The sequence below is a fragment of the Cupressus sempervirens genome, chromosome 7 (assembly GCF_028749045.1).
Source record: "Cupressus sempervirens isolate cs-2001-9-10 chromosome 7, ASM2874904v1, whole genome shotgun sequence".
NCBI lineage: Eukaryota > Viridiplantae > Streptophyta > Pinopsida > Cupressales > Cupressaceae > Cupressus > Cupressus sempervirens.
Window position 1 is genome coordinate 749420494 of NC_143124.1, and position 19762 is coordinate 749440255.

Consider the following 19762-nt stretch of genomic DNA (forward strand, 5'->3'; position numbering starts at 1 on the left):
TATTAGGCAGAGCTGAAAAACATAATAGGTTTGCATTTTTGTTAGAGGTCTTTAATTATTTTAAGTTATAGACCATCACGAACATTGTTCATGATGATGGTCTATAATTTTAAAAACTTAGTAGACCTATTAAATAAATGTAACTGTGCTGTGTTTTATCAACTCCGCCTATTGTCCATGCATTTGAATGCAATTGCACATGCATTCTCGATTCAAAGTGGCAGAATCTTATTTTAGATGCAATGAAAAAATGGCATGCACCAAAAGATGGGAAAATGATGTCACTTTTGCAGGTATGGAACCTTTTCTATACTTTAAAGATTGATCCTTTCTTAAATATTTTAGATATCATTGGGGAATTTAGATGTTGGGGGGGTGGGGCGGAGTGGGGCAGGGGAGAATGAGCTTCCACCTTCACGTGGTTGGCCCTTCTTAGTAGAGAATATTAAACTATTCTTGAAACCAAGTCCAACATTAACCTATGATTGTATGACAACTAACTATGTGAATCTATTGGTTTTAGGCAATACAGAAGGACACCATAATTCAATATGCAATCTCAATTTATATGCTTATGACATTAGGTGGAGCTAAAAAATCCCAAAAAAATTTCATTTTTGTTAGAGCTTTGCATAGACCTATTAAATAAATGTAAATGTGTTAGATTTTTTCAGCTCCTTCTATTGTCCATGCATATAGAACACAACTGCATATGCATTCTCGATTTAGAGTGGCAGAATCTTATTTTGGATGCAACTAAAAAATGACATGCACCAAAAGATGGGAAAATTATGATGTCACTTTTGTAGGTCTAGAACCTCTTTTTGTACTTTAAGCATTGATCATTTCTTAAAGGTTTTAGATGTTAATAGGGAATTTAGATGTTAGGAGGGGGGTTGGGGCCAAATGAGCTTCCATCTTCACATTCTTAGCCCTGATTACTAGAGAATATTAAACTATTCTTGAAACCAAGTGAAGCTCAATGTTAACCTAGATTGCATGACAATATTAACCTATGATTGCATCATAGCTATTCAATGTTTGCTGCCAATTTTTTTTATTAATACAACATGTCATCGATCCTGTGGCATTCTTACCATATGCCCGTCCCAATTGCAACAAATGTTTCCAATGGCTTTCCATGGGGCCCATAGCATTTCTATTGCATAGACGTCACAATTGCAATGTTGTCTTCGACATATTTCTATCATAATTGTTACAATGAAAATGAATGGTTTACTAGAATAGTAGCCCAATTTACGACATCTATAGTCATCGCAATTATGATAGTAACCCTTTCTATTACAACTTGTGAAAGAAAAAGTATGACACCCATTTGACAGGATCCAATTTTGACTGATGTCATTTGGGCGATGGGTTACCTCCATAATTGCAATGGATTATAGTCACAATTCAAGCCCAAATGTAGTAGTGTACTCCTAAATTGTACAAATGATGGCTTTGGGCCACCAAAATTTCAACAAAACTTCTTACCTCTATCATAGACCTGATTTTGATTTCCACTTTCATGAGGCAAGTTGGAAATATCACTTCCATCAATTTCAACAAAAACATCAAAATTCATCAATTTCACCAACAACATCAACATTCTTAATTAACTCACTCATAAAAACAAACTATATCTCTTCACTTTCATAGTGAATGGAAAAACTAGAATGAAAATATTCATAATGCTCATTATGAAAGAAGGGTTTAACATGCTCTTGGAATTCAAAATCAAACTAATTTTTTTCTCCATCAAATGACTTATGCATGCTTACCAATGGAGACATAAAGGCTTCATACTCCACTTGATTAAAGGATTCACATACATCATGGGTTTGGAACTCACCTTTTGTATCCATTTGTGAAGGGTGTATGAAATCTAATTTCTCCTCATTTGCAACCTTATTACTCATCCAATCATATTGAACAAGTACTAAAACTCCTTTGTCTTCCTCAAACAATGGATTAGCCACCAAGCTATATGAAATACCATGAAAGTGATCACATACAATATGTTGATTACTATTATTGCCTTCATTTAAATGAACCTTGAATCTATGAAATTCATTAACGAAAGATTTACTAGTACAAGAGGAAATTCACAATTTGAATCAATACTAAATCTCCCTTTAGCAATATTCTCTCCATCAAATAAGTCATCATGTGTATTGACACTTGAACTACTGTCATATACACATCCAAAACTTGACAAAACTGTTATGATTTTGTATTGCTTTCAACATCAAACTTTAGGGATTTGACTTCATCTTGGAAGAAAATGTAATAAGGGGAAGCAGGGGAAGCCTTAGAAACATTTACATACCTTTCAAAATCACAAGATAATAGTAATAAAATTTCATTGGTTTTTAGCAAGACTCCATCCTAAGTTTGTTCTTCTTGGTTGTGATCATAATCTAGATGATGTGGAAAACTTATAGTAACAATATAATTAGTAGAGTAATATGAAAACTTAGAAGCCCTATCAAAACATCTTTGCTCTTCTCTACACAATACCTCAACACTAGGCACATTATCACATTCATTTTCATCACAAGAAGAGTGATCCTCACTATTGCTATACTTCTCCTCCTCATACATACTATCATAAAAAGAAGAATCAGTCACATGTTTGTCTTCAAATTTTTGATTATTCATTTGAATCACTAAGCTGGGAATCTTTATCTTCATAATCATGAGATGTATTGTCATCATATGGGTTTTTATCATTTTCACTATCACCATCACATGAATCCATATATCCATCTTTTTCAAACACAAGAACATCAATCCTTTGCATCGATTCATGGATGTGGTGAATCTTTTTCATTCTCATTTCAACTGACCAATTAATTAAATTAGACATGTATGTTCACAAAATTAGACTACCCATGATTCCTCTTGAGCTCTTACTTGAATAGGAAACTCCATCTTGGCTGACTTAAACTTCTTATAGAATTGAAAATCATCCTGACCTTTCACATCTCCTATCCTCATTTTTATGAATGCAATGATCCTCTTATGAATTTATTTTTTCAATATAGCAATTCCTTCACAGACACTCTCATCACTTGGTAAACCACTTTCAAATCTTAATCTAACTCCATTTTAAAACATATACCTCTTTCTCCTAGACTTGAAAATACCAAATAGAGGTACTACTTTTACCACTTAATTCTCATGGAAAGAAAACTCATGAAAATTAAAATACCTTAAGTGTTGATGTTCAAACTTCATATGTTGATTGGACACTTATGTAGGTATGAAATTCCATTATACCATACATGAAAACCATGTAGAGTCGCCACCTTCTTGAAATGAAAAAGAAATCACTCCTATGATTTACTTAACAATACTTATCTTTCATAAAATCAGCAAGAGAAAACAATAATCAAACTTGTAAATCAAGAACTTATAACCTTCTTTTCCAAGAAATACTCACCAAAGCTTTAGATCCACCCAAGAAAAAGGTGAAGGTCCTTTAAACATTTGCATACAATAACTTGCAACTAGTATATAGATTTTTAGAGTTGCCACTCACACTTGTGAGACAATATTTTGAAATGTAATTCATTACTAGACAAATATGAATCTAACCTTCAACTTGTGAGAAATTTGCAAATCATCAAACCACTTTTGGATATTTACATGCTTGGAAAAGAGGAAAACACATCTGATCATTTTTTACTCTAAATTTTACAACATTTTTCACATAACTAAACTAATTGATGATAAATTCACTTGTAACAGTGCAATTTACCCTACCTCTCAAAGCTACTATTGTAAATGAATAAATAATTATTGGGAGACATGAATCTTTAGCGAGCAAATGGAAAAAACATCACAACCTTACTTCTGTAGCAAATTCCTCATGTCTTTCTTCTTGATGTATTGAATCTCGTTTAGATTCTCAACGTTTGTCTACTAGAAAGATTCAATACATTCCACAGAAAAGTCACCATTTTGTTGGATCCTAACTTAACAAGATTTTAACTACCCAATGATAAGATCGATTATGTCTAAGGTATAGCTTCTTTCCATATTCAACACACATATTTAGACATTGGGGCCAACTATAAGGTTGAACTCCTCCTTCACTTCATGCTCTGCAAAACCTAGGTGGGTAGACCTTAGATTCTATTATGTTACTAGTGAAAAACCCATAAATCTGAATCTATACTAAGCAGATGAAAACCCCAAATCCTTCTATACTTATGCAAAGAAAAAGTCAAGAAATAGAAAATAACATGACCTATGAGATTTGCAAGCTAAGTGAGGGTATTCATTTCTGCTCTATAACATGAAAGGAAAAATGATTTTGATTAATTGATTGATATCAGCATAACTTACATATGAAACAACAAGAAACATGTAGATCCTATGACTAATCAGTGCCCTATTCATTAGGTATTCCACAAATTACCACATACATTAGGATATTGGTGATCCATCCTCTTTGTAAATCAAACATTTATATTCAAACTGAATCTCATACTCATTAGATCCTTCTATGAAATTTGCAACCCTATCAAGACATATCGAGCATTTACATGTTTCTTTGAAACAATGGAAAAACACATAAAAACCTACAACTCTAAACTAGCTAAAACTGAAATCTACAATTTTTGATCATAAACCACAAAAGATTACAAACAACAAAGATAGGAGACAAGAATCATAATGAAACTAATTTTGTTTGTTGCTTTTGTATTCATTTATTTGATGCAAGTACATTCAAGATGCATGAAACTAACTCATAAAACACCAAATAGATCTAAACTAAACCGTATTACTTCATTACTGATGTTCATACAAGAGAGAATACTGAAGAAAATGGTGGAATCACAACTATGGAACCTTGTCCAAAAGTTTGAAAACCAAACTATCCAACCATGTACAAAGAGAAAGAAAGAGAAGATATAGAAGAATGAAAATCCTAGATCTGATATCAAACTGACACATATCCACTTGAATCTCCATCCATTTCTGAAATAAAGATTCTCTCATCTTTCTACAATTGAAATTTGGATCAAATCTCATCATTGTGCCCAACAAACTTGCAAATATCCCTTCCAAAATTATGAGAAATACCTTCTTGACAAAAACATCAAATCTGCCATCAACATACTTCCAAAACCTTCACCAAACTAGTTAGGAGAATAAATTACACTGCTAGCATGATCCTCTCCAAGTTTGGTGGATACCCACTTAACCATTTTGTCACAAACTAATCATAAACTGTTTAACTAGAAATAGTTGAAAATGGAGCACCTCAGACAAAGTTGGGTATAACTTTTACCCATTGATACCTGTGCAAAATCTAATGAAAAAAAATGGAAAGTAAGCTCTGAGATCTTTTTGATTGTATATAATAGTCCTATGTTGGCTCAAAAAATAAGCCCAAGGCATCCATTTGAATTTACACATCAATAACGGTGGATAGGCTCTTTTATTTTGCAAATATTTGACTTTATTATAAAGTTGACACTTTATAATATAAACCATTTTTATTAAAATGACATGCACATCAATCTTCGAAAAATAATTAATTTTTTTTGAATTTTGGGTCAAACTCTAGTTGACCAACCTGACATGTGGTGCAATGTGATTGATTCATCTTATCCCTGTCATTACCACGTCAACTACTCCGTCAGCATCCACATGGTCTTGTTGCCACCTAGGCACCACATGGCACGTTATGATTGGTCCACAAATCTACGACATCACTCCTGAATCTAATGCCATGTGGTGACCTCTGATTGGGTCACTTTTTTTGCATTCATTAACAGTGAACATATTCCCTATGGGATAGTTGTTGATTTCATGATATATGGAAACATTTGAAAGCTCGGATCATGGCCCGCTCTGCTTTTCCATATCATCTCTGCCACATGTTAGCTTTTTTCTTTCTCACATGCCCAGTTATCTACTTGCCACATCATCATGAGATGGCAATCATTTGCCATGTGTCTTCTCTCTCGGGTCAGCTGCCTTGAAATGTGTGCCATGCGTCATGCTATGATTGGTTTGGATTTCCATATCATTGCTGAGTCTACCCGGATGGTTGATCAAAATTTATTCCACGTCCACCGAGTTGGTTAGCTGGGTCCCATGCACGCATGAGCAATGTCTCTTAAAAGATCACACCTTTTAAGAAAACCGGTACAATGTAAGTTGGCATATAAATATAGTTGGGAAGTTATCTGCACTTACAATGTGGGATAATGTTTTAATGTGCATGAATGGCTTGATAACATTACACCTTCACAAAAATCCCAACAAATATGAGGATAGTGCACATGCTATCAAGCTCACTTCAAGCCCCTCACGAAATGCAAGGAAAAGTGTCCACTCGGTTCTGAAATGGAACTCTCTATCTTGCCCATCATCGAATTCATCAATCCTAAATAATGTCAATCTTTGCACACTATGTGATTCTCCATTTGCACTCATGTGATGATATGAGAAAATTTGGGATGTAATAAATAGTGGGGCCTATGAACATTGGCCTGTGGTTGTCAAAATTGAAGCACACATAACTGAAATGTGCCCAATCACTCATGAGACATCGACCTTACTACTCGCCACAACCTACATATAATAAACCAAATCAATCGCCACCACCAAACTACAAAATAGCGCCTCCCCATGCTTCAACTCCATGCTATAATACACTCCCCATGTTGAAGTGAAAATGCCTCTAAAAAACCATGTTCCAGTTGCATGAAATGGCATATTCTATTGATTTATCATGACACATGCAACTATAACTTAGACATTGAACATAGCCCTTTAATGACCCATGTTTCTCAATTAATTTCACATATCTATAGCATACAGTTCAATCTTTTGGCCTGGAACTAGTCGATCTAATTTCAAGTCTTCATCTAGTATTTGATAAGGACATATGCTCTGTCACATCATTGTACACAATTATTTTCTTCTCTATAAATCAACACAACACCTACCCATAACATAAATCAGGTGCCAACAGTGAGAATGGTCTATCTATGTTCACTTTTGTATTCATCACATCCAATTGAGTAAAATAAGACTGCGCAAATTTTTTCTCTCCCTTCCAATCATGAACCATGATGTATTAGTTACTAGAATCACAGAGAACAACAATGTCTCAATTTATGATCAACGAGTGACATCTAATTTGAGGTTGTTGTATCTTTGAATTAGTGTAGTTTAATCTTCTCTATTATTCTTGGAAGATTGTTTTTTACATTAGAAATAGCTATGTGAAGCCTCTGCATCCATATCTTAGTACAATTTCAACTAAACCATACTTATTTATTTTAGAATCATCCAATGTGATAACCCACTAGCCCTCCATTCCATTTTAATTCACACCCAAAGTGATTTGGATGCCTCTAGAACTGTTTGTTACAATATCATGTTCTACAAGCTTGTAGTCTTTTAAACAATACATGTCCCATTCACGTTGCGGGTAAACACCCTATTTATAAAGTGTCATTCACTTGAACTATGCATCTATGATGATGCTCTTCTTTACATATGTGCACGCAGGACTGAGGAAATCTAATGGCAATATGACTCATCCTCAGTCATTTACTTTGATCGCTTCTTCTCCACACATTAGTATGAAAAACCAATACATGTTTCCATAATATATACCCAGCTTTTAGAGGGCCATAATCGAAGGCAATATGAAATTTTAATTATTTTTAATCTTTTAGCACATAAACATTCACTTGGAATATAAATAAAACCAGATCTTTCAAATTCCCGCCCTCCAAATTTCCATCTTCAAGTCAAAATAACAATCAAGCTATAAGAATAACTCACAAATTGCCTTAAGAATTCAAGCTCCACCCTATTGATGAAAAGTCAATAACCCATTATCTCATGGTAAAACTAAGAAAAAACATGTATGTCATTCTCAAATGAGGAGTCAATATTGAAATGTACTGCAACAAATATAAATTTTGGAACCTCGGTAGATTCAATTCCCTTCTTTAATGTCAATTGCATATATAGTCTCACACATGCCCATTTGATCTCAACTAATGATATGCATAAATGAATGAAAGCTTGATTGCCACCATAAATTTATCCATGTTAAAATGCAATATACTGATGGTGCAAATCAGGTCACAAGGTGGCTTGACTAAAAAAAATGAAATTTAAGAATTGAGCTCCCAATATCCACTGACCAGCCTCCTTGAATTGATTGTATTCAAATTTGATCATTGATTTATCATTTCTAATTCACTTCTTACCCTTTTGCAAAATGTTCATTTGTGTACTAAGAGGCCTATAAGTGAGCTTTAAAAACTGACAGAAACACTTGATTGGACTTTGATACCTAACAAATTTCCTCTTTGTTCCACATACGCTCACCTCACAAAATTTCACCTTGTGATGACATCTGGGTCAAAATTTACTTGCTTCTAAAGTTTATCATTTCATTCTGATCCTATAGACAACATGTTGGAACTAAAAAGTTGTATTTGGATTCAACTTCAAAAACAAGTCAAATGACTACTTGGGAAGATGAAACCTAGGACACTAGTAGTCTCTTCTGTGGAGAGTAAAGATATCCAATTTGTGCCCATGACGAATAACAGGATAGATTTGGCAAGTGAGTGAAGTTGGGTACTTGGAATTGTAGAACTAGGCCATTTAGCAGAATAGTAGTTTTTGTAAATGGAATGAACCTGGAAAAGTATGCAACTAGATTTTTCAAAACATGCAAACTAAAACATTTGAATTATTTTCAGTCTAGAAAGCAGTGGTACAATTGGTTTGGTCTCATCTATCATGGTTTCAAAGTTATAGCATCCTGAACAGGGCTACCAATCAATCTGTACTTTGAGTTACCAGTAAAATTTTAGAAATTGCATTTGGGATTGCATTTGAAAACTAGTCAAACAGATTCATCATAAGCTCAAATCTAGAATAATACATGTTTCTAAGCCTTAGAGCGCAACAGAAAAAAAAATCTTCAATAGGGTCAATTGGGTCAAAGTTATAACTGGTCAAACAGAGCTTCTAGTAAATTGTCATAAAGGGCAACTAAGCAGTTTTAAGTTTTTGCAAATAGAATCAGTTTGGGAAACTCATCAAACAGATTCATCAAACCTTGAAAATCCAAACATAGGATGTATTTTATGAGTACAATGAAATGGTATGACCGTTTCTCCAAAATACTCAACGAGTCATAAAATATTCACTGTCAAATAGGACCTCCCATAATTCTGAACAATTTGCATTGACATGACAACAATGAACAACCAACTTTGAGGGATTCAAAACCTTATCAAAATATATTGAAAAGATGTGAAATCAAAAACATAGGCTCTTTTTGATATACATACTAGGTATTCCCAAAGTGGTGAGAGATGAAACTTTAACAAGTGCAAGATATTCAATTGCAAACTAGGCTTCACATCATTGTTTAACACTTAAGAAAAAATATAAATTTGATAAATGCTTAAAATGAATCTTCACTAAATTACTTGGAATGGCAATTTATCATCATGAGACACATGTACATACTCAATGAAAGGTGTGAAGTAATTGAAGCATATAATAGGCCCCAAAATGATAGTCGGGTACACTTGCATGGAAATATCTTATATGGAATTGATTGGACTTAGTTTTTAGAATGGTCATCAAAATTAATGCTTCAATTTTGAGTACTAATAGGTATCATCCCTACCAAGGTTTTCCCTCTGATCAAGGGTTTCCGTGGTTAACATACTTAGTGTTATTGTGTATGTGTATCTTATTATAGTTACTGTATCATCTTAAAATGGAAGCACTTCCATGTTAAAAGTGTTTAGCCCTTCAAGTAAGTCGTATGGGGTCATGTCAAGCACCTGGAATAGGTCCTTTCATGGATCTAGTTGTTTACCCTGTGTTCTTCTTTCTCCCCGTATTTCCAACCTCTTTCTAACAACTTTCTTTGAGAATTTGAAGACTTTGACTTTCTAGGTCAATGATGACCTAAAGGGTCAAGGTCGACCTCGACCCTAACCTAGGTCAAGGATGACCTTGACCCTGACCTAGTGCAAAGTCAACCTCAACCCTGACCCCAAGTCCAAATTTTAAGTTCCAAAGGTTTTAGGATGTTGGGCTTCAGAAAGTTTCATTTTCTCACTTCTGGGCCGGCTATTTCGGGTTTCAGAATGGTACACTCTTAAATTGCATTTAATCTAGGCCCATTTCTAGGGGTTAAGGTTAACTAGGATTTAAGTCTCCAATGTCAGCCTCTCTAGAAGTTTTCACCCTACATCACAATATAAGGAAGCCTCCTTCTCTCATTTTCTCAAACCATAAGCTAACTAGAAGGAGAGAAAACACAAGATATCAAATGATCCATTATTTCAAGCAAGTATTCTATCAAGAATTTTTAAGGAAGTATCCAAGCTATTGTCTCGATTCAAGTTTTCTATTGAAGATTAAGGATTCTAGCATTCAAGCCTTTGAAGGGTGTAATAATTTGCCTAAGGGCAAAATTCACCCAAGAACTAAGAACTCAAACACAAGCACAATTGTAGACCAAGAGAGAGAGTATGATTAGAATGACGATATATTCAATATGCCATGTTAAGAACACTAGGAATGCATGTATATAAAGGCCTCTGAGATACATCTAGAATGCCTCATAATCAACTATATGATATGTCAACAACCAAGCAAATTTCCACGAGATATGGTTTATACTCCATTAAGCACGAAAGTATGTGCGATGATGAGAGGATAAGCCTACAAGGGTGTGAAATGCAAATCAATGTTATAGACACCATTTGCTAAAATAGAATTACGTACTTCTATGTTGTCAACATAAAAACTCAAAAAGGTGCACAAACTCCTAAGTGTCTCACAAATAAAAATAATAAAATAATGCAAAATATTAAAATAATGCATCAACCTAAGTAAACTTAAGTAGGTGTAAATAGTGAATACGTATTTACACCAACACCCCCCTTAAGTAAAACTTAGGGGAATGCCCTTAAACTTACGAAAACTAGGATGAAGATGCATAATGGGTCCCGACTACTAGGCCATATTAGGTACCCATGTACATAATGAAATGAAAATCTCTCGTAAAATGGAGAAAGAGGGAAAACCTCATGGGAAAAACCCTCCCCCAAAAAGAGAGATAAAAAGGGATGCATGGATGGATGGAGTAATCAAGACCCTCCGATTACGACATATATCCAGTATATACATAAGAGAATGATGAGAGAAGGAAGAGAGATAGACTAGGCTTCCCCCCCAAAGAAGAATGCTGACAAGTGAAAGTTGCTCCGAGAAAGAAGTTGGTCCAAGAATGCAAAATGGTGTTCCTCCACTTAGGAAGAAACAATGCCAAAGGTAAAATCCTAAAGATGTGTGGTGGCCCTAAAACCTGCTCAAGTATCCTTGTACTGATGTTGATGCTCACTCCTTCCAACTATGTTGAAAAGAATGAATGCAGATTTGGAAAGGATGTCTACTGAACCTGTTCCACTGAACAATCTATCTCCTCAACTGGCAAAGAAACTTCCACTAATTTTTGTTCATAAGGATCCATAATCATGCCAACATGTACAGATTGATCATGTAGAGAATGGATATGATGGTCTGAGTGAGCCCTTGCAACAAATGTGAAAGGATCACCTTCATCAATGAGAAGATGTAAGTCCTTAAGTCTATCTCCCAAGTCAACTAAATCTGGAGCTGGAAGACTTGTACCATGCTATGATGGACCTTTCACTGTGGCAATATAAGCATGTGGACTGGACTGATGTGACCTCTCACTGCAACTGTCGATAGAACCCCACATGTCTGCACCTGTTGAAGCACTATCACTGGTGTCACTATCAATTTCCACTGTGTATGATGTGCAGAGAGGATTAGAGGATAGGCTCAGTGAACTTCCTCAAAGTGACCATCCTTCTCCACAAAAATCTCATGTGTCTTTGGATCCATAAGTCAGTAAGCTTTAGCATTGTCTTCATAACCAATGAAGGCACAAGGCCTAGGTGTCAATTCCTTGCAAATCCTAGAAGATTGATTTGCCCATGCTGGACAACCAAAGACTCTAAGGTGACTCACAACTAGTTTTTTGTTGCACCATGCCTCAAAAGGAGTCTTCCCATCTAAGGCATTATGAGAAGACCTGTTAAGTATGTGAGTAGCATTGCTAATGGCTTTAACTTTAAGTGTAGGATCAAGAGACTTGACCTTTATCATGCAACTTGTCATGGTTTTGAGAGTCCTAATCCTCATAGCTACAACATCTGTCTTGTGCAGACTGAATGCTAGTGAGTTCTGAAGATCAATTCCCTTAATTTTACAAAAGTCTCTAAGTCTTTTGTCTACATATCTATTCTCATTGTCGACCCTTAATACCTTGATGACTTTTATTGACTTGTGTTCAACATGATTCTTAAAGGCTTGAAGCTTATGAACCACTTCATTCTTTTGATGAAGGAAGTAGACACAAGTGAATCTCAAAAAGTCATCAACAAATGTGAGGATGTAGTGGCCTTGGCTAACTGAAGTCACTACAAAGGGTCTTGCTAAAACCATGTGAACTAACTAAAGAACAACTTGAGCTCTAGAAGACTTCCATTTATCATACTTCTCCTTGAGATTCATATCCACTAAACAAGATGAACATTCTCCCTTAGAAAAGTTGATATTTGGTAGACCTTTGACCATATGTTTAGAGAAAAGTTGCTGAAGAGAGTAGAAGTCAAGGTGACCAAAACACTCATGCCATAATGTGATCTGTGAATGTGAGTGAGTCAACAAGGCTTGAAAAGGAGACTTAGGCACAAAGTGGGAGAAGGAATAAAACCTCTTGTCATCATTGACTTTCCCCACTACAACCAATGAATCATCTCGTAGACTTCACACCATCACTGAATCTAGAAGGAACTCAACTTTATGACCATCTCCAAGGTGAGTGATTTGGTAAATTGATAGGAGATTGGAGCTAAGGTTTGGAACGTAGAGAACATTCTTGAATTCCCCATTTTCCATTTCAACATGTCCTTTCCCTTCAACTTCTATTTTAGTATCATCTCCCACAAAGATGTATGGTACCTTTGACTACTTCAATGAAGAGAAATCTCCCTTTGAAGAACCCATATGGTAAGAGGCACCTGAGTCAAGTATCAATTCCGAAGAAGAACTTGTGTTTGCCATAAGTGCTTGTCTTTTACCCTTTGAAGAGGTTGGAGTTGAATCCTTGGAAGTACCTGGCACTTGAATCTTGTTCTTCCTGAGTATATTTTCTAACTCATCAATTCTTTTTGTTTTGCAATGATGCTCGTCATGATTTGGCTTTTTGCAATATGCACAAAAGAGTTTTTCCTTCTTTTAATTACTTCCCTTCTTGTTTGAAGAAGAATTGCCTTGTTGAGAGGAGGATTGTTGTGTCTCAGATTGTGTTTTCTGCTTCCACTGCTTCTTCTTCTTCTTTTTCCCCCCTTGACTTGATTTGTGCTCATCACTAGCCACCAAGGCCTTGGTCTTTGATGACTTGAGAAGTCCTAAATCCATCAAATGAACGCTTCTGGTAAGCAGATCCCATGGTCAACCTGTGAGTATTAAAACTTGAAACAAAGTTAGCGTACTCAGAAGGTAGCCTCTTCAGGATGTGATGAATCAACCTGTCATCCTTCATGAGATTTCTACAATCTTTTAGAAGTGCCCTAAACTCATTGGCTTTAATGATGTAAACCTGAATTGTGTCAAAATTATTTGGATCCAAGAGAAGTAGATCATCCTCAATCTGAAATCTCTTTTCTTCATCCACCTTACCATACAACAATTCAAGTTTATCCCAAGCTTCTTTAGATTCTGAAAAAAAATTAATGTGGACGAGAAGATCTCCATGTACACAACTCTTGATAACTCCCAAAGCCTATTGGTTTTGAATTTTCCAATCAATGAGTTCTTTAGCATTAGTAGGTTTGGTAATTGTACCTTCAACATAAAGACTATATCCTTTTTCCATTAATCTACTCCATGCAATATCTTTCCATGTAGAATAGTTGTGTGAAGTTAAAAGAGGACATTTAAAACCCATGATGTAGAAATGAAAAGATCATAATAGAGAGACACAAAAACATAGTACACATCCCCCCTTTTCACTCAATCAAAAGACCCCCCCAAAAAGGATGCTTTTGGCACTTTGTAAGTAGTGTGTGTACAATGGGCCACTTGTCAAAATGAACAAAGTGGACTTTTTGATTTTGCTTGTACAACTATCTTATGAGGCTTAAATCTTTCACTTAAGCACTGTAGCTCAAATTTACAAAAATTTTAAAAAAGAATCAAAGCTTTACAATGCTGAAAAATGCCTAATTTTGAGAAATTGGTCCACACAACCCTAGAATCTGACTTTAGATTTAGAAAGTAGATAAAAAATACACACTTTCAAACAAAAAAAAATTTGAAAAAGTGACCAAATGTGCCCATACGGAGCATTTGAAGTTGCAAAATGCAAGATTATGCAAGTACAGTCACCAAAAAATGCAATTTTTACAAAAATATGTGCATCAAAACTAGAAAAAAAAAACCACCACTAGAAAATTCAAGAAATTTTACCCAATTTCAAAAAAAATTGCACCTGAATTGGGGTTTAGATGTTAGAGTTATGGGCTCACAAAATCAAGCTACCAAACTGAAAAGCAATCTAGACAAGGCTCTAGAACAAAAACTACAAGTCTAAATTTGACGATTAAATAGCCATCACTACAATTGTAAATCATTTAGTTTTGACAGTCAAATAGTCATCAATTTTAACCTTAGGAAAAGATGACATCAGCAAAAATCTTCGGGCCCCTGCTGACGTGTCAGGTGACTGGGCCCTGACTGTATGTGTCTGTACTATACAGAACGTGGAGAATCTGAAGACATGTGGGGGTCTAGTGGGTGAGTGGGTTGATGTGTCACTATCCACATGTCAATGTGTTGTCTATACACATGGTAGAGTGTATTGCTGACTTGTCAAAAGTCCTACATGTGATATTTGCTAAGATGTCGCATGGACTCCTATGGAGGTGCCACATAGCTTTGTTCTATTCGTTCACATGTTTGTACTCCTACATTCAAGTTGTTGTTGGGTGAGAGTATTAGTGACAGTCGTCAGCCGAAAAAGCTTCCACAGGTTTTGGAAAGCGAATGCAGGTCATCTGTAGGAACAGTGGGTTGGAAACTTAAAATGACATCGAATTTTGCAACTAGCAGGATAGAAGAATAACTGCACGTCAGAGATTATTCTGCAAGATATTTCTGAATATGTTAAATAGTGCTAGAAACCTTGATCACTGCTGGAGTTTAAATCATTATTGACACAGAATTAAAGCCATGGATTCACCAACATGCACAAGAGTCAAAATTTTCTTCTATTCATCAGAATAGAGATGGGCGCTAGAGTCTTGAAAACGTGCACATTAGAATATTCGATCATGGGCGGAATCCTCCAACGAAGGTGGTGCTTGTACTGACAATGCTGAAAACAAATAGCAATCGTCAGAACTGATGTTGGGAAAGTTGCACGCTGGCTGAGACTTTATTGTATTTTGTCCCACATTCACCAAATGTCTGTAGATCAAGGTTTAAAAAAGATACCACCTGTAGAGAGTGAAACGAAGTGTGAGTTGTGTGGAAAGCATCGGCTTTGTAAGGTGTATGGTCCAAAGATATACTTTCAGATGTTTAGGAATATTTGTTGGTGGTACCACCAAATTTATGATGTGTACAACCTCTACGCCAAATTGACCAGTATGTCTGCGGGGCAAAAAAAGCAATATTTCCTATGATTAAAAAAACCTCCAAATGGCAGAGCCAGGGTGTGACTGCCTGGTTCTGCTAAAAAAAATTTCTCTGTTGGGAAATAAATTTTGAAAATTCAAAAAAAATATAGAGAAATTAAAAAAATTATAGGTCCGAAAATAATCAATGAGATCTACAAAAAACCATACCCTAACTACAAATCGAGGCCTCTGAGTTCTGATTTGCAAAACAAATTTGCCTCACGGTCGACTTTGGGCAAAAGTAGCTGAGTTTATAGTCAATTTTTACTGATTCAATATTATAGATGCAATGGCGAGGTCAGATCTGACTCTAGATGCTCCCAATTTTTGCAGCACTCCAGATTCGAGTTGAGGTGCTGAAGCAAGCATGGTCTCGAATGTCTATGTGATGAGAGAGTCTCCAAGCTCTGATACCATGTAAGAATTTTCTTAAGGGAAAAATTCACTTAGGAACTAAGAACTCAAACACAAGCACAATTGTAGACCAAGAGAGAGTATGATCAGAATGACAATATATTCATTATGCCATGTTAAAAGTACACTAGGAGTGCCTATATATAAAGGCCTCTGAGATACATCTAGAATGCCTCGTAATCAGCTACATGATATGTCAACAATCAGGCACATGTCCACCAGATATGGGTTATCCTCCATTAAGCACAAAAGTATGTGCGATGATGAGAGGAAGTTGGAGTTGATGAAATCCAACTCCGAAGACGCCCAAGATCACCTGCATGCGAGAAACTATCAAAGGGAAGCCAAGGAGAGAAGAGTGTGGAGCTAGGGAAAAACCCTAAATGGACATGAGAGACAACAAGTATGCAAAAATAATGAAATTGTATTTACAATGAGAATCTGTTGTGATAATACAATGAGGGAGAGACCATTTATAAAGGCCTCATGGAATCTCCTAGAACAAGCTAAAAGACGCTAGGAGATAAGTGTGACAACTAAGCATACATTCACATAAGGTGGAAAGTCCTCAAACAATGTGAGAGGATAAGTATGACTTAGGAAAGAACAAACTCCCGTATTGTCAACAACTTATAATAAACTCCGAGACTACAACTAATGCATTCACCTAAGTAAGCTTAAGTAATAGAATAAATAATTAATAATTAATTAATTATTTACTCTAACACCCCCCCTTAAGTGCAACTTAGGAAAATGCCTTAAGCTCACAAAACTAAGAAATGCAGAAATGCAGAATGGGTCCCAACAACAAGGCCATGTTAGGTACCTATGAACAATGCAAAGAGATGCAACCTCTAAAAATGGGGAAAAAGAGAAAACCATGTGGGAAAAACCCTCCTCCAAAAAGAGGTAAAAACCTAGTGAAGAATCAAAGAAGCCCCCAACTAGGAAAATGTCCCCTAAAACAAGAACAAGGAGTGATCATGAAGAGCATCACTGAAGCATGAAAAAGCCACAAATCTGCCATCAAGAATAAAACTGTTGATCTAAAAAAACTCCATGGAAGAAGAAGGCACGAACCGAGCATGTCTATATGGTAGATTATCCATCTCACCGAAATTCATAGATAGCCAGCCACTACAATCACCTTGTATATAGGATCAACCACTAAATACATAGTTCACACTAATGAACCATCGAACCAAGGATGCATTAAAACAACAGCATAACCACCCCTTAATGTAGACAGGGTGAGATGATAGGCAACTGAAAAGATGGGCCAAAGTCTCCTACAAGCGAACCAAGAACGACGAGAGAGGGAAAGAAGTACAAACACCCATAAAGACATAGTCACAACGACGCTACATGGGGCTAATGTCATGGAAGGGACACTCACTTGACAAAAAGAGAAGGCCTAAAACAGCAAACAACTATCCCCCCTATTGTGCTTTATAAAAATAGTGCATGTACAACTGACTCAAAAACAATGTTCAAGACCCTCGGAATGCAAGAGTGGCACTTTATCTCAGTGTGATACATAAAAGTTCTTTAAAATGATAGCTACAATGATCAAAATCAAAAATAAGTTGCAACAAAACATAGTATAGCCCAAAACAAAGGAAACCATGCCAAGAAAATGATCCTCGGGCCTAAAACACTCAAGATATCCACCATATAGCAAAAATTCCAAAAATATGATAGAAAGAACATGGGCCAAAATCTAAGGAAAAGGACCACATTTCTAAAAAGGTGACAGAACCAGCTTTCCAAAAATATAAAGTTTTCAAAAAATTGATATGGGACGCAAAAGACATGCTTGTCGGAGTCAAAACACAACTTCAGACTTCAACTAAAAAAATGGACAACAAAAATGCATCAAAACTTGAAAATACCTGCACCAATGTCTCCATCTCGGAATCAACTTTCTAGCACTTTTTTGGATCAAAAAAATACCTCTGTATGCTCAAATTATGGCCAAAAAATCGAAGGTAGGTCAAAAAGGACCTAGGAGAGGTACTGGTGGATGATGCAGTGCTAACATCATGCTGATGTCACCATTTCACTGTCCTAAATTTGACGAAGTGCAGCCCATCAACATAAAAAAAGGTGCCACATGGCAGTGTTATGTAGACGCCACGTGGCAGGATCAAGAGGCGTCACTAGGGACAGGCGGAGCGTAGGAGGTGGTGGCTCCGCGGTGAGGAAACAGGAGGCGCAGCAGGGGTTGAAGAGGCACTGGTGGCGTGCGAGTAGCCCCACGATGGCCGCTGGGTGGTGCCATGATGGTGCAGCTCTGGGTTGGTTTTTTTTTAAAAAAATTCCCAAAATCATCTGTACAGGTCCGTATGGCAGCCCTGCAACCAAAAAAATTTTGCCTCCCAGAGCCTTATCTCTAAAATTGACAAATTTTATATGAATCCTGACTATAAACGGCCTTCCGAATCTAATGGCAGTGTCCGTTTGGGCTGAAAGTGCTCTAAAAATTTGCTATTCCCCTGATTTGAAAAAAATACACAAACAAACTAGGGTTTGTGACTCCAAATCACAGCTTCAAAAATCTTTCAATGAATTAGCAATAGGGAGGCTCTAATACCATGTTGGAGTTGATGAAATCCAACTCTGAAGATGCCCAAGATCACCTACATGCAAAAACCTGTCAAAGGGAAGCCAAGGAGAGAAGAGCATGGAGCTAGGGAAAAACCCTAAACGAACATAAGAGACAACAAGTATGCAAAAATAATAAAATTGTAGTTACAATGAGAATGTGTTGTGATAATACTATGAGGGAGAGACCATTTATAAAGGCCTCATGGAATCTCCTAGAACAAGCTAGAAGATGCTAGGAGATAAGTGTGACAACTAAGCATACATCCACATAAGGTGGAAAGTCCTTGAACAATGTGAGAGGATAAGTATGACTTAGGAGAGAACAAACTCCCATATTGTCAACAACTTATAACAAACTCCTAAACTAAAACTAATGCATTTACTTAAGTAAGCTTAAGTAATAGAATAAATAATTAACAATTAATTAATTATTTACTCTGACAAGGATAAGCCTACAAAGGTGTGAAATGCAAATCAGTGTTGTAGACACCATGTGCTAAAATAGAATTGTGTACTCCTATGTTGTCAACATGACAACTCAAAAAGGGGTGCAAACTCCTAAGTGTCTCACAAATAAAAATAATAAAATAATGCAAAATATTAAAATAATGCATTAACCTAAGTAAACTTAAGTAAGTGTAAATAGTGAATACGTATTTACACCAACAAAGGGATTTAGTTCAAGCATTCAAGATTCATCATTCAAACCCTAGATCTAACCATCATGGTGGTGTGATCTTCCTTCAAGATTCTTTTTTCATCTTTTAGATCTATTCGTTCTTCTCTTAAAGTGGATTCCAAGCATACAATCATGGAGGTTTTGATTTACATTTACTAATGTTATGTTCAAGCATTTATATCAACATACTTGTTTACATTTCAAATACAATTGTATATCTGTTGAATAGCATAGCTTCCTTGTTAGATTTACTTCTACTACTTACTAG